The following is a 15,510-nucleotide window of genomic DNA, read 5'->3' as shown; positions in this document are numbered from 1 at the left end:
GCTTTGGGTTAGGGCTTCACTTGGACCAAGAGCTTGCCCTGTGGCGTGGATAGGAGGGGCTCCTATCCCCACTGACGGGCCTTTGACCTACTGGGAGCTGGCAGTAGCATCTGAGCTGTTCGAGCTGTTCTTGGCTGCAGTTTTTCTGGCTTTCTACCTGCCTGGTCAAGCATTTGAGAGCTTTAACAGACTGTGAAATCCACTAAAAGTGCTGTCTTGTTTACTGGGCTTGCAAAGCAGGGTATTTTTGTTGAAGCTGGTGTCCCTGATGACAGAATTACTGCCTTGTCTTTCTTTTGAGACTTTGGGGTTCTCCAAGGGGGTAGTGGAGGGTGACACATCCATGTAGAAACCAGTCACCTCTTCCACACCCAGGGATCTCACTGGCTGATCATTTGGAATTAAGACAGGACTTGGTGGCCCACAGTGGTGAATGTTGTGTGTGTGGGCACATCATCCACGCCTACATTAACACCCGAGTCCTCTTCCAAAGTGAAAATGAATCTGAAAGTAACGTGATAGTTCAGTTGCCTGTTGTCTATAACACGGGACTGTGTGGATGGCCTTGTTGTGTTCTGTGTAGAAATGGGGCCCACAGGAAAAGGTGTGCATCACTGAACTTTTTCAAGACAACTCCACAGGTCATAGGTAGAGTCCTTGTTGTTTGGGGAGACGCTCTTTACAAGTGGCCTCTTGGGAGAGGAAGGATAAAGTAAACACCAGGGTTGCCAACCCGCCCTGCAAGGAGGTAATGCTGGAGCATGCCATGTGAGCCTCTCCTGGTATGATTTTCACACATGCATCCACCTGTGTAGCTCAAAGCCATATCAGGATACACAACCTTGTCATCACCCCAGAAGGTTCCCTGGAGCCTTCCATTCATTTCCTGCCCTCCTTGACTGGGTGTATTCTCCCACTCTAGACGAATCTTGCCTTTTCTCAGACTTTCTAGAAATGGAATCATGCAGTATGTGCTCAGTGGAGTCTGGCTTCCCTCACTCTGCATGCTTTGGGCTTCGTTCTTGTTGTGTGTATCAGCATTTTGCTGAGTGACGCTTGCGTGGGAATGCACAGTTTATCCACTCACCTGTCCATAGGCACCGGATGGTCTCCAGTTTGGGGCTAGTGTGAGCACAGCTGACATGATTATCCCTACAGAAGTCTTTGAGTGGACGTCGTCAGTCCTCATTTCTCTTGCTAAATACCTAGGGGTTGAATTTCGGGGGTCCTAGGGTAGGTGTGTGCTGAGTTGTTTTATATAAACTGCCAGGCCTTTCCCCTAAAATGTCTGGGCCATTTTACTCTCGCAAGTGTGGGGGTCCAGCTGCTTCATCCTTATATGATGTCATCAGTCTTTACAGTTTTAGCCACCGGGTCTCCAGAGAGGTCTAGGTCCAGGTCCTGACCTGCTTGTGCAGCTGTCACCTTTTTCCCTTCTGTGACAGAAGCGTGAGGCCAGCGATCGTTGCTGCACTGGCTGCCTGCTTGGCAGTGGGTGGGTGTTTTGGCCGGCCACCCTTTTCTCAGGACCATGCCCTACTGCAGCTGTGCCTGGTCCACTGGCCAGCTGTCTGCTGGAATGTGCTTCCTTGAGTGAGGCGGGTGAATGTGCCACAGCTGTGGGCATGATGGCTCTGGAAAGGGCGCAGGTTCTCACATGGCCTGGGTAGGTGTGGTTGTGGCCCTTACCCTGGCTCTCCTACAGTCTTCCTGGCAGGGATTGACACACACACACACACCCTCCCCCCACCGCCACCATGCATGAGAGCCGTGAAAGTCCCAAGGCCACAAGCCTGTTCCATCGCTTCCTTGAGTTGGGGGCACCGCACTCTGTGGGAGGCTCTCCGGAGGCCCAGCACCTGTTGTGGGCTGGCTGCTGCCTTTCACTTGCTAATTCTCTGCTGCTGGGCAACTTCCAGCAGAGGCTGGGCAGTCTCAGGGAGCCGCTCCATCAGCTCCAACTAGAGCCGTAGCTTGCTTGCGTTTCTTACCACGTTCAGCGCATGGGAACTAAGAGGTATGTTCCTTCGGAAATCAGTTCCTGGTGCTGTGCTCCCTTCCCTGCCTCTGCTGCCGCCTCTCCAAACCTCTGTGGCCTCTTGTCATCTCCTCGCTCTTCATCGCACATCTTCTCTGTAGGCTCCTCATCCCATTCTGTCTTTCTGTCCAACTGCCTTTATTCTGAGACTGTATCTAATCCCAGGTTTGAAATAACTGAAATTTGAGGGGTTCACCTCTACTTCTAAAAATCATTAGATTATTTTGGGATGTCAGGGCAACAGACTCTGGATGCCCTGTTTCTGACTCCCAAAGTGACCCAGCGCACATGGGGCATAGCGGGAGCCAGCTTGGTGACAGGTAAAGAGCTCCACAGTTTCGTCACTTCCCTGTTGTCTTCATGGTGCCCTCCTCTGGCCTTGAAAGGGATGGTTTCTCAAGAGTGCCAGCCTTCTGAGGATGTTGCCATGTGGCGGCCCCTGGCAGGAACCAAAAGGACACTGTGTCATCACAGTGTCATCAAGGTAAGCACCTATCCTTTAGCAGTCAGGAGTTCTTCTCTTCACACATATATAAATTAGGCAGATTTGCAGATTAAGCGGATCATTTCCTTATTTTGAAATTATTTGGTATAATTCTGCGGCTGCGGTTTCTTTTTTTTTTTTTTTTAAGATTTTATTTATTTATTTTCCCCCCAAGGCCCCAGTAGATAGTTGTATGTCATAGCTGCACATCCTTCTAGTTGCTGTATGTGGGAGGCAGCCTCAGCATGGCCGGAGAAGTGGTGCGTCTGTGCGCGCCTGGGATCCGAACCCAGGCTGCCAGCAGTGGAGCACGCGCACTTAACCGCTAAGCCACGGGGCTGGCCCCGAACGGCTGCAGTTTCTGATACCTCCTCGCAGCACGTGTCCCCAGTAGTGCTTTGTCTGTCACATGGTGACAGGCTCCTCATCCTGTAACCAGTGCCCTGGCCGCTGTAGTGGGTCATTTGAATGTTCTACCTATGGGGATAGATGAGGGAGAGTCCCTGACTGGTCAGGTCCACTGTGCTGGCTAAAACTGCTTTTATATATATTGTTTTTTATCTCGTGGCTAGTTTCTCTGCCATGTTGAGAGTAGTTGTACCAGAACCATAACCAAGCTGGGGAGCTGGGTGGTGAGTGTGCTGGCTGGAGCGCCCGGGCCAGGGGATCCCATCCTGTCCTTCATGGCCACCTCAGCTGGTGAAGGAGTGGGATGAAGGGGGCCCTTTGTATAAAACAGGTAGGAACAGGAGCGAATACCCAAGACCTTCCCAGGGTATACGTCACCCCAGGTGGGGCAAGCTGGAGTCACACTGGGAGAGGAGTATTTTCTCAGTAAGCAGAAGGTGCCCTAAAGGAAAAGGAGAGCTGACCTGATTGCTAGAGATTTCTGAGGTTTTTTTCCTCAAGAAGACGAGCACATGAATTATAATTTGTGAGCCTGAGGGGAGCAGCAAGTAGGGGATAAAGAGCATGGGTATCTAGCAGCCCGATTCCACTCACATCCCCATGTGGCTTGGGACAGTTCACCCCACCCTCAGAACCCACTGTCTCCTCTGAAGTGAAACTGGTCATTTTTGAGTCTTGGAAGCTCCTTGTGCAGTCCAGTAAGATTTGTCGCAGTGCTGATGGGAAGGAGCCTTGGGATTCATGGGTGTCCGAGAATGAGGGAGAGCAGAACGAGTAGATGGCCATAGACCCCTGTGGGAGGAAGGCAGGTGACACACACAGCCAGGTAGGGTCAGCTGCCTTTGAAGATGCTGAGATCCCTTGGCCAAGGTGGCCTTGATGCTGGTGCCATGCAGGGGCCCGCCTGGGGGTGGGGTGGGAAAAGAAGTGGGGAGCGTCTCTGGGGTGGAGCGATGGGAGACATACCAGACGTTGCTATGTGTCCCCTTCCTTGGGTCCCAAGCCATAAGACTGCTTATTTTTAGAGCTTAAATCTTAAAAATAGTTGTGATGTGACCACATTGAAAAGCTTCAGGTCTTAGTGGGACTGAGACCTGGTGATATGCACAGTTCCTCAAGGCAAGTCCTTGACTGCTTTCAGAAGCAGCTTTAACACAATAGCATACTCTAAGGAGAATGAGCAGTCCAGGCACACAGCGTTTCCTTCCTTCAGGAGGACTCGCAGTGTCCGGGGGCAGTGTGGGAAAGAGTGGTTCAGGAGGCACTTTCTAGGGAGGTAACAGCCCAGAAATTGGGGTGCTTGGGGGGGGTTCAGGTCCCTGGCGTCATTGGGTTTGGTCAGAGTCACGGCCTGAGAAGGCCCACTATGGTGGGAGCAGGGCCAGGTTGTCGGGCTGGGAAGGGCAGGCCATGGAGTGCCTTCTGGAGTGGGAGAGTTAGTGGGCTGGGCCTAAGTGGAGCCTAGAGACACCTGGACTTGAGGGGGGAGGTAGATATGCTGGAGGAGGGAGGTAATGCCTTTGCCAGGAGAGCAGTGGTCTGGGGGGAGTGGGGTGTGAGATACAGGGTCCTGGCACTGGGGACCTGGGGCACCTGGTCAGCCACCAGGAAGTCTGTGCTTGGGCTCCCTATCTGCAGATGCAAGGTGTCCAGGCTGCCTGGGTGGGGCCTGTCTAGTTGCTGCTTTAAAGGCCACAAGAACAGGGTTACCAAATTTTGTTGGCTTATAACTGAATAGATTTTATAGGGAAATTACAGTGTATCTGTGGGGTGAGTCCTGTTAAATTTTTGTATGTCTCGCTTTTCAAAACACAACTTTGGCAGCAAGAGAAAGCCACATGCGCTGTGACGTGTCAGGAGGACTCCGTGTCGGCAGCCTTTGCTCAGACTGGCATCTGTGAGGGGGGCGGGAAACCCTTTGTCAAAAACACTAGTGCCACCCTTTTTCCATCTCTGGGCCCCAAAGAATGTTTGATTGTGTGGAAAATATCTGTTGATGTTTACTGTGTTGGAAAATTTGAAAATACCTATTCATTCGTTTAAAGATAACAATAGTAAACCCATTACATGGTAGCATAAAAAACATTTTTTATAAAAAATAGTTATTTTGCAAATCTCTTTAAAACTTGGCTTAATAAGTAGACAATTGGATTCTCCTATCTCTTCTGCATCCAGTCGCGTGATATGTTGTTAGGGTTGAAGCATGTGAAGAAAGTCCATCCTCACACAGAGAAGCAGTTGGAACACGGAGGAGTGTTTGGTTAGTCTTTTTGGATAATTGTGTTTCTTCCTTTAATGTGACACCAAAACACAAAATGACCTTTTCCTAATGGATAGTTGCATATGGACTCTGAAACCTCTTCAGTGAACTTATTGTACTCAGTTACATTAAAATCCATCAGTCTCTTGCACTTTGAACAGAACAGTCTTTTTTGTTTTAAAAAAAAAAACAAAACTGTTAATTTTAGGATCGTTTTAGATTTACAGAAAAGTTGCAAAGATGGTTCCTGCACACCCTGCCCCAGTCTTCCCGTTGTTAACAGATTACTGTGGAACATTTGTCACAAGTAGTGACCCAACACCCATATGTTACTATTAACCAAAGACTATAATCTATTCAGATTTCCTGTTTTTTACCCTTTCTGTCCCAGGATCCCACATGACATTTAGTTACCACATCTCCATAGGCTCCTCTGGGCTGAGATGGTTTCTTGGGCATTCTTGGTTTTGATGACCTTGACAGTTTTGAGCAGAACTGGGCAGGTGTTTTTTAGGATGCCCCCAGTTGGGATCTGTCTGGTGTTTTCCTCATGATTGGACTGGGGCGACGGGTTTGGGGCGGAGGAGCACAGAGGGGAAGCACCCTTCTCGTCACACCGTGTCCAGGGCACGTGCCATCCATGCGACTTCACTGTGATGTTGACCCTGATCACCTGGCTAAGGTGGCGTCTGTAAGGTGTCTCCACTGTAAAGTGACTCTCGTCCCCCCTTCCCTGCTGTACCCTTTAGGAAGAAGTCACTATTTACAGCCAACACCTAAAGGGTGGGGGCCACAATCCCCCTCCTCAAGGGCGGAGCATCTGCACAAATTATTTGGGATTCTTCTCTCTGAGATATTTGTCTCTTCTCCCCCTGAATGATCTTTTACTCATGTTTGAGTTTGAAATACCGTTGAACATTAGAAGGTAATAATTTACTGAGTTACAGAGATCTTTCAAATACTGACACATTTCATTATTCAATACCGTAAAATCAGGTTAGTTAATATCTGATCTGTTGGGAAGCTTTGGGCTTTACATCGGCAAACACAAGTTTTCCAAAATTCTACACTTTGCTTGTCAGAATGGCAACTTTATCATTGGCGACAAATACTGTCAGTTGTTTTCCTTGAAGTGACAGGCTTTGCTTTGACCATTTTGGGGAAAATGTCTGCCAAACACCTGAGGTCTAATAACCACAGCATGTCTGTCAGTCCTTCCTTCAAGCATCATGAATGTTCACACATGTGCTTTTCTTCCAGACAGCTGTCCTGCTTCAGTACGCAGTGCTTTATCTTGTCACAGAATATTAAAAAGATATGTTCTCAATGGTTGAGGTTTAATAAAATCAGTAATGGCTATATTTCTTCATCCAGAGCGTTGCCTACAGTGTGATGACACTGAGTCCTGGCACAGTTTGGCGCTGCTGTCCCGACCTGGTGAGAAGGGCAAATGTTGTCTTGGTGTTTATGACACCTGGCAGAGCCCCCGGAGGGTCCCAAGGGCCACGCTGGGAGAACTGCTGCCGTATAGTAGCCCAGTGCAACACAGAGGAGTGCAGGTGGGCGGGAGCGGGCTGTCCAGCATGGGCAGAGACAAGGATACCTGGCAGGGCTCTGTGCTCACCTCTCAGGCAGCACACTGGTAAGAGGTCAGGAAACTTCCAGACAAAGTGAGCGCTTTCTATTTATCACAAAAGTTTATGGTTGTCACAAGTTGGAAAGCAGTGTTTGTTTCTTGTGTGTGGTTTTCATCTGCACACCAGTGACTTTTCTCTTACTGTGAGTTGGTGAGGAAGCTGGCATCCCAGGGGCTACATTTGGGTTCATCTGATAGAGGTAGTTCTTCCATGCTGCAGAGTGCTACTGGGTGCTCGCTGTGTTCCTCCCTGGAGGAAGGTTGGCCTGGCACATTGGTGCTGTGGCCGCCGGTTGGAGTCCCATGCTTCTTTTTCCTTCACTCTCTCAGGGCCTTTGCTCTTGGGGAGCCTGAATGCCCAAGTACCAAAACCCCACCCAGCTCCCTCGGGCAGGTGGTGGTCCATGTGTATGAGTGTTGTTTCCCATTCAAGTCCAAGGACCGCATCCATGTTCTCACACTGTCATCTGTTTATCTCCCTGGGGACTCGGCATGTAGATGCTGTTGGCTGTCCAGGATCCTTCAAGTATAAATAAAAACACTTTCCCCTTAGTCCAAAAATGGTATTTGATATCCTAAGTTAGAGGCTGTCAGAGTTGACATTCATGTGGGACCCATCCTTTCTCACCCTGTCCCTCGTTTTCTGGGGTGCCATCAAGCCCTCTGCAGGCCATGGGCACCCAGCTGGTCTGACCAGGAAAGGGTGCCTGGGTCCCAGCACAGTGCCAGGTGCACACACCAGCCCTTGGTGTCTCAGAGTTGGGCAGGCCTGCCAGGGGTCCACAGAAGCCCGAACCTGGTGTGGGCCCAGATTATCTGCATACGACAGGCATGTGCCCTCGGGAGGTCACTACCTTCAGATTGTCTCCTCACCTGTGGACTGGAGTGATGATGGAGCAGCCGAGAGGATTACATGGAAGTGTGTATCTTGGTGGGTGGCGTGGAGATGGCCATCGTAAAGGGTCAGCAAATGTCCTGGGTGATTTTCTAAACCTGACATAGGTCAGGCTTTCAGTTGTATGATTCTGGTCGTTTCTAACAGGTGCTCCTTCCTCCTGCATTTGTGAGCAGAGCCTGCTGAGTTGGATTTAGCATTCCTGGTGGTGTTGGGTCCTAGCCGGACATGTCGGTTGCTGGCACGGTTGTGCTTCAGTGACCTCCTTGTGCAGGTGCTGGCCCTGCAGGCTGCCCTGTTGCTGTTTGGGGCTGGAGTCTTTCCGTGGGGCCACTGCCAGCTGCTGGCCCAGGGAGTGCTCTCTTCTGCCCATCCTTGGCTTGTCTCTACAGCCCTCGGAGACTCTGCATGCCCCCAGAACTGGCCCCTGTCACTGCTTCCATGCACAATGAGGTCCTCTGGCCCTCCCTGACCAGGCCCTGTGACTTCCAGGGGCTTCTGTGTTCCTAGAAGGAGCCCTAGCAGGACAGGCTGGGGGCCTCCTGGCCTTGCTGACGGCACAGTGCTCCTCTACTCCGGCCCTGCGCCCTGGGACTGCCCACCTCTGTGCTGGGGGCCCTGGAGGGGGGATGGGCTCAGAGGGCTGGAGCCGGGCCCCACGTGCTCCCTTGCTTTCTCCTGAGATGTTCGGCTATAGCTGTGGCAGGACGCACCATCATGGAGTCTCAGAGCGATAGTTGGACCTGAAGTCTCCAGGAAAAATGATGGCTGGGTTTCAAAAATCCCATCCCAGCTGCTCACCTCCGTGGCCTCTGTGACCGAGAAGCAAAATGTGTTCTGACTTCCCGGCCCCCACAAAACAGGCTTTGAGCTTTTCTCTTGACATCCCAGCCAACAGGGTGTCAAGTTACAGGGCTAGGAGAAGTGGTAATGGATGCCAAGAAGGGAGTCCAGGGAATTGCAGAGGGACTGGGGCTGGCGGGAAGCAGGTGGGCTCCAGGGCCTGGGGGTGGGGGGTGGGAGGGTCTGAGGAGGGGACCGGGCACTGGTCAGCGCCTACCACCCCCTGGGGCAGGCGAGTCTTTGGCTTTGGGGTGCAGCCTGTGTCTGTGTGCAGCAGAGCTCCCTTTCTTATCACAACGAGTGTCTCTGAGTGAACAGCTCCCCTTGGAACAAGAGAGTGGGGTGTTATGGAGTCCCAGTGAGTAGCCCCCACGCCCAGGTGACTGTGAAGGATCCCGGAAGCATGTGTCTGTTGAGATGCCTAATATGAGGGGGCCTGCCAGCAAGATGTTGCCAGGTGGTAGGACTAACCCGGGAACTGGTAGTAACTGTCTTATTTTTCTCTCTTGTAGGGCTTTTCTAGAAGTATTTCTGGAATGGGGGGGCTCACTGGCATGTGGAATTGCTTTCCAGCTTTGACTCAGACACCAGGCTGTCTCATCTCAAGTCTGTATCTGCCATGGGCAGATTTTCTCTCCCCACTTCTCTCTCCCTGCTTTGTCCCAGGTAGTGTCTATGGTGGGTGGCCTTGTTGGGGACAGTCTGAGGGAGGATGTGTAGTTACAGTAGTATGGGCTAGCTCTTTGGGGACAGAGCTGGGCTGCGGGCCCGTTAGCCTAGTGGTTTAAAGTAATGACGGACTGGTGTAGCATTGTCTGTCGGGTCTGCTGGTTGGCTGGTCCCAGCTGAGTGCTGGCTTCTCTCATGCTTGCAGTCCCACATCAGCTGGACTGGATGTCCCTGGTGGCTTTGTCACTCACATGCAGTGGCTGGGCCCATCTCTCTGTCTGTCTCTGTGACTTCTTTCCATGTGGCTAGCTTGACATCCTACACCAGAGTGGTCTCAGCACAGTCAGACCCCCCAGAGTACCCTTTCCGAGGGCACGGGTGGAAACTGCAAGGCTTCTGTGACCTTGCCTTGGAAACTTACAGTGTTGCTTTCTCCACATTCCTGTAGTTCAGAGAGTGAGTTTAAAACCAGCCCAGGTCCCGGGTATAGGACTGGACGGGGGTGTGAGTGCTGGGAGGTGGGGGTCAGTTGGAATGAGTTGCCTCCACGGGGCTCTTAGAGCTGGGCAGACGGCTTCGCCAGGGTGTAGCATCATGGTCCTCTGTACAGGTTTTTGTCGACCCATGAGTATTAGGTCTCCTTTTTAACATCTACTAAAGTCCTGGACTCACAGGTTAGGGGTTGGATTTCCAGGGCGTATTGCTTTCAAAGACACATAATGACACAGAATTCAGAAGTCCTTTTAAGTGAATTTGCACATCCTTTAGCAGCATCTTTGTACATGTGGAAAGAGCTGCCCATGTGTGCCAGGTTATCAGTCTGTCTTCAGGCATTACTGGATTCCTTGTGAACTCACAGATCCCATCCTGGAACCAGGTGCCAAGGAAGAGCAAGTGGTGGGCGTGCGCCAACCGTTTGGCCTGAGCACCCACCATGCCAGGCACTCTCCTGCCGCCACGATGTAGCAGCGCACAGAGCAGACACAGTCCCTGCACTTGCCGGTTTGTGAATATTCGAGTGTGACCCTCCAAGGCCGATTGTCTGCTCTGTGCAAGCTGGCACTCACAGCGAGCAGCCCCTTACTACTTCAGGAAGGGTTGGGCCTGAACGCCCCTGATGGCCTCCTAGGGTGTCTGAGCCTCCTTGGCACTGAGCACCCCTAAGGGGCAGCAGGGCAAGGATTCCTGTCCTCGTCCTTGTAGGAGGCATGGAGAGGGAAGTGTCCTGCCCTGGGCTCCTCACTTGCAAGAGGCAGATCCAAGTGAGACCTGGGTGGCTTTGTGCAGGAATAACTCTTAGTGTGCAGGCTTGGTGCTCACCTTTTTTTTTTTTTTTTTTAAGATTTTATTTATTTAATTTTTTCCCCCCAAAGCCCCAGTAGATAGTTGTATGTCATAGCTGCACATCCTTCTAGTTGCTGTATGTGGGACTCGGCCTCAGGATGGACGGAGAAGTGGTGCTCGCTGCGCACCCGGGATCTGAACCCGGGCCACCAGCATTGCAGCGCGCGCACTTAACCACCAAGCCACAGGGCTGGCCCGGTGCTCACCTTAGTAGGCATGACCACAGGCTTTGGGAGGAAGGAGGCCCTGTGGCTTCTCTCCCACCTCAGCCAGCATGGCACTAGGAGGAGATTCCTGCCCCTCTGGCTCTGGGGAGGTGCAGGTCTTACCCCCTTTTCTGGGTTGTGGTGTCAAGTCAGGGCTCTCTCTTGTCCTTTGCTCGTAGGGTCACCCTGGGAACATCCTAGCCCTCACTGGGAGCCACAGTGCCTGGACTTTGTGGAGACAAACTCCAAGTAGGATGGCATGTGTGCCTGTGATGGCCTCCAGCTCCAGCTTGGGGTGCGGGAACCCCCAATGACAGCATTACTGTGGGAGGCTGCAGGAGGGTGGGCTGATCTGGCATAGGGCTGCCATGCTGGCGCTGTGCAGCATGGTGAAGGTACTTCCTTGGCACGAGTTTACTGGAGTGAGGGTGAGCGAACTGGTCACTGGCAGGGGCCCCTGCTCAGCCCTGTGCTGCTTGTAAGTAGAACCCCCAGAGTTCTGCTCTGATCTCCCCACACGCAGGAGGGACAGCAGGGAGCAGGGCTGAGAAGGCTTCCCCAGGTATGCAGGCTGTGGGGGAGTGGTTCCCCAGGTGTTCACTGTGGGGACTCCCCATGAGCACACTGAGGGAGTGCTGACCATGCTTCCAGGGCCGGGTTGTGGAATAACTGGGCCAGCCAGGGACCTTTCTGAGGGCACAGACGGTTTGAAGGGTGAGTTGGGGCTCACAGGGGAAACCCGAGGGTGTGGTGGAGGAACATGGAAGTGGGAGGAGCCCACGACAGGACGTGTCTGTGGGCAGGAGGAGCCTGTAGTACAGGGGCTGGGGGCCAGAGAGGCCTGGGAGGTGTGAGGGCTCGAGTGGGAGGAATGCCCTAGGGGAGGGTCCGGTGGGGTCAGGGTGAGTGTTTGCAGAAGGAGCAGGTGAGGCTGGAGCTAGGTCTAGTGAAGCCCACCACCCCACGCTAGCAGCCACCTGTCTCTCCCCATATAGCCAGGCCCAAGAGATGAGGGGAGTAGGGAAGGAATGGTTGAGGCTGGCCCTGCCTGTCTCCCCGGGCCAGTCCTGAGGAGGAATTTGTTGTCCCAAGGCCTCATTGGGCCATGGTTCACAGTCATCACCAACTTCCTTAGTATGTGCAGGAAGCTCCCGGATCTTGTCAAAATGCAGACTTTGAGGAGGTCTGGGGCAGCAAGGTGATGCATTTGTATGAGCTCCAGAGAAGCTGCCCCTGCTGCTTCTGGGCTGAGGTGGGTGGTAGTGGGCACACCCCCACGTGCCTCTCCCCATCCTGGTTTTGGGTCTATCTCTCGTGGTGGACCCTAGGGACAGAACTGCCTTCTATCCAGGGGTTAATCCCCACTGCCTGCCGTAGCACCTGCTTCTTAGGTAGGTCTTCAGCAAATATGAGTAAGTGAATGAATGAATGAGTGTGGATGAAGTGTGCCTTCCCTAGGCAGAGAACAACGGAGGTCAGAGCCCCCGAGGACAGTTTCTGTGTTCCCTCGATCCGACCTCTTCCCCTGGCACAGGCCTGGAGGACACTAAATATTAACTTTGCACTAACACTGGTTGGTCAGCAGCTGGGACGGTCACCTGGTGCTGTAGAGGTGATGTCCTGTTTTGAGTTAAGTTTATAATCCTAGCCCACCCTCCAGGAAACTTGACGGAAGTTCCTGGCAGGTAACAGAACTTTGGTGTTTGTTTAGCCAGGGCCGGCATACGGGGGAGGAGGCGATGAGACTGTTTTCGCTGATAACAGCCTGGCCTGCTTCCAGGGATTTTCGTAGGTCATGTTAAATCTCTTTTGATCATAATGTTTTATATAAAGTTTCCTAAGATTGGCAGGATGGTCTTATTGGATTTGCCCTGAAATCGTGTCGTTTCCAAATAGACTTGGTGCCCAGGCGGCTACCATGGAATGAAGCTGTGTACCTGGCCACAGCCCCCCCTCCCCTGGCAGGTTGGGCTACATTTCCTTTGCTTTTGTTCTCCTGGCCTAAATCATTTTATAATTTAAAACAATTTAAAAAAATACGATAATTTTGAGCCTGTGTCAAAGAGGTGTTCTTTTTTCCTGAATTAAAAGAACTCTCTGGGAAAGTACAAGACACTTGAAGCACCTTTGCTTTACAAATTTAGCTTAGGAAAGTTTTTCGTGTTGGAAATTAGAGGAGCTGGTGTGTCCTTTCTGTGTTTGAAAGAAGTGACCCGGGTCCCTGTAACAAGCCAACAGTCCCCTGTGGGCCAGCACCACACAGGAAGTGCCTGCAGCCCGGCAGCCCCAGAGTGAGCTGGGCGCCTCCATTTTCTGACAGTACCTGAACTCTACCTCAGTTCTCAAAATGAAGGCTGCGTGTCACAAACCGGTTAGAACTGGCTGTTGTCATGGTTTTCACGTTGGAAGGCACAGTTAAAGGGTCACGTGACCAAGGAGGGAAATGCCTTTGTCACATGATATTTTGGTGGCCTGATTAGCATACAGGAAGTTCACTCCCTGCTGGCTGCTGGGATGCTGAGTGATCATTGATGGGAGGTGACGTCATCTCTTGGACGAGTTATTGATTAGTCTGAGGCCAAGATGGGAGTGCTGTGGTCAGAGTGGCCATCTCAGGGAGCTTTAGCCTCCATATGGTCTCGGTCCCTCACCCTACCCTCTTCCCTCAGGCAAACTTGAGTTTTATTAGATATCTCACCTTCAGAAGAAATGCACGCCGTCAATGAGCTGATAGAACGTGATAAATCCCTGTAGATTACGTGGTCTCAGCCTCATTTGCTCAGGAAGTGCCTGCAGTCTATAACTCTAGATGTGGTTCTGCCTGGGCTGGTGCTCTGCCTGCCTGCAGCCTCCTGATGCAGCCAGTTGGGAGCTCACCTAGCCTGGAACCAGTGGCCACGGGTCCTGTGCTGGGGCCTTGCGTCCGCTCAGTGTCTGTGAACCTGGAATTGGAGCCCCGAGATCACCTTGCAAGTCGATCTTGGGTGGAGTGCGCAGTCCTCAGGGAGAGACACAGATTTGAAAGAGCAGTTCCCAAATTGCATTGGTCTTTGGTTTGGTGAGGCCAAGTGAGACGTCCTTGGTTACTTTACTTGATAAACAACCAGCCAGTTTCTGGCCTTGAGAGTGCCAGCTGATACCCCAATGAGGGGATTGTATACTTTGAAATGGTGCCTTTTTTCCCATTCCCCTGCTCTCTTGTGAGAGGCCAGCCGGCAGCTGTGCTGGTTAAATCAGATCAGGGCTAGGAGTGTTGAAGTGCAGCCACCATGCAGCTCGGAGAGGCGGGGTGTGGGCAGCAGTGAGGGGGGCGTCCAGGATCCAGGGAAGGTCAGCAAATGTTCTTCCCTGAAGACGCAACTCATTCCAGGAATGGAAAAGGCAGTTCCGTGGGCTGTTAAAGCACAGTTTTCTGTCTGTAACTCTGTCCCTGCTCCGTTGGGGTCTGGTGGAAGGAGCGTGGCAACTTTGAGCTGTTACTACCAGTCAACTTAGTTGACTTTGTTCTCTGGGTCACAGTGCCACCTAGCGGACACGTTCTGTCCTGGGCTGGAGTTCCTGCTGACAGAAGGATCCAATTCCTTCAACACATGTGCTGAGGCCAGATCTTAAGGGAAAGTTTACATTATGCCCTCAGCAAACGGAGCTGCTTGGCAGGGGCAAAGCGCCGTCTCTGGGACTCATTGGTCCTTGTGTGTGTGTAGTCGCTGCCACCATAGCAGAAGCTCAGCAGCACTAGATGTGCATCTACATCCTAGGGAACTTGTGGGGTGGGCAGGATTGGATTAAGAGGGCAAAAAGGTAACAGGTAGAGGTGGCCTTGGCAGCAGACCGGTCAACCCACTGTTAGAGTGTGGGAGGTGGGGGTGGCTGGAAACCAGTCTGTGAGCAGATCACGTAGATGGAGAGTACCCAGATGTGCAAGAGAAAATGTGTTCTGTGTTCTAGTCAGTTTCAAAACATGTGGCCACTGCTGTCACATTGCCACGGGCAAGACAGAGAGGCCACGTGTGACCCAGGAAGAACTATCCAGCAGGCAGCCTCAGCTACCTCCTGAGGTGGTACTATCCCGTGTCCATGTGCTAGAGTGCAGGCCAAAAGCATGTGGATCAGGCCCTCTATCTTTTGGGGACAGGTGGGCTGCCCACGTGTGAGGGCTGTCAGTGAGTCTGGGTCGAGCAAAGATAGGCTGATTTGCGTGAGGCCAGGCTCCCCATCAGGTGGCTTCCAGCATGGGCAGGTGGCAGCCCTTGGTTTGTGAGGCGCACACATTCCATCACACCAGCACTCAGGAGCCCTGACAGCGGGCCAAGACCTAGCCTTGGCCCTGGGATCCAGGGCTGAGCGTGGTCTTGGCCCGCTGTCAGGGCTCCTGACACATAGCCACGTGGTAGAGAAAGCTGCAGTGTTTTCCACAATGGCTACATCACTCTCAGACGCACAGATGTCCTCAGCCCTGGGGACATGGAGGTGGGCACCACGAATAGTCCTGGTTGTTGCAGGACCCACTTGTAAACTGGTGGGTTTGATTGCTGTGTGGTGAGTGCAATGAGAGAAGGCAGCCCGGGCAGGTTGTGGGGAGGCCCAAGAAGAGAGGCTGTGGAGACCTAGAGGGGTGGTCGTACTCCCACCTTCTTGCAGTGTCTGTGGCTGAATCCAGGCATCTGTGGAGTGTGGGCACAGGGCTCTGGGGAACAGTGTCTGGCATAGTCAGGGCACCCTGGTAA

The 15,510-nt window shown here is 52.4% G+C and overlaps 1 protein-coding gene across 7 annotated transcripts in view; it reads left to right on the top strand.

The window, feature by feature from the left end:
- GATAD2A (GATA zinc finger domain containing 2A) overlaps positions 1-15,510 on the top strand; it is a 97,520-nt gene that overhangs the window by 67,364 nt on the left and 14,646 nt on the right. The gene's annotated exons all lie outside the window — the stretch shown is intronic.

This window comes from Ceratotherium simum, chromosome 18, assembly GCF_057802395.1.
Source record: "Ceratotherium simum simum isolate JZ-2026a chromosome 18, ASM5780239v1, whole genome shotgun sequence".
NCBI classification, from domain to species: domain Eukaryota; kingdom Metazoa; phylum Chordata; class Mammalia; order Perissodactyla; family Rhinocerotidae; genus Ceratotherium; species Ceratotherium simum.
This window is presented reverse-complemented; position numbering and strand designations above follow the sequence as displayed.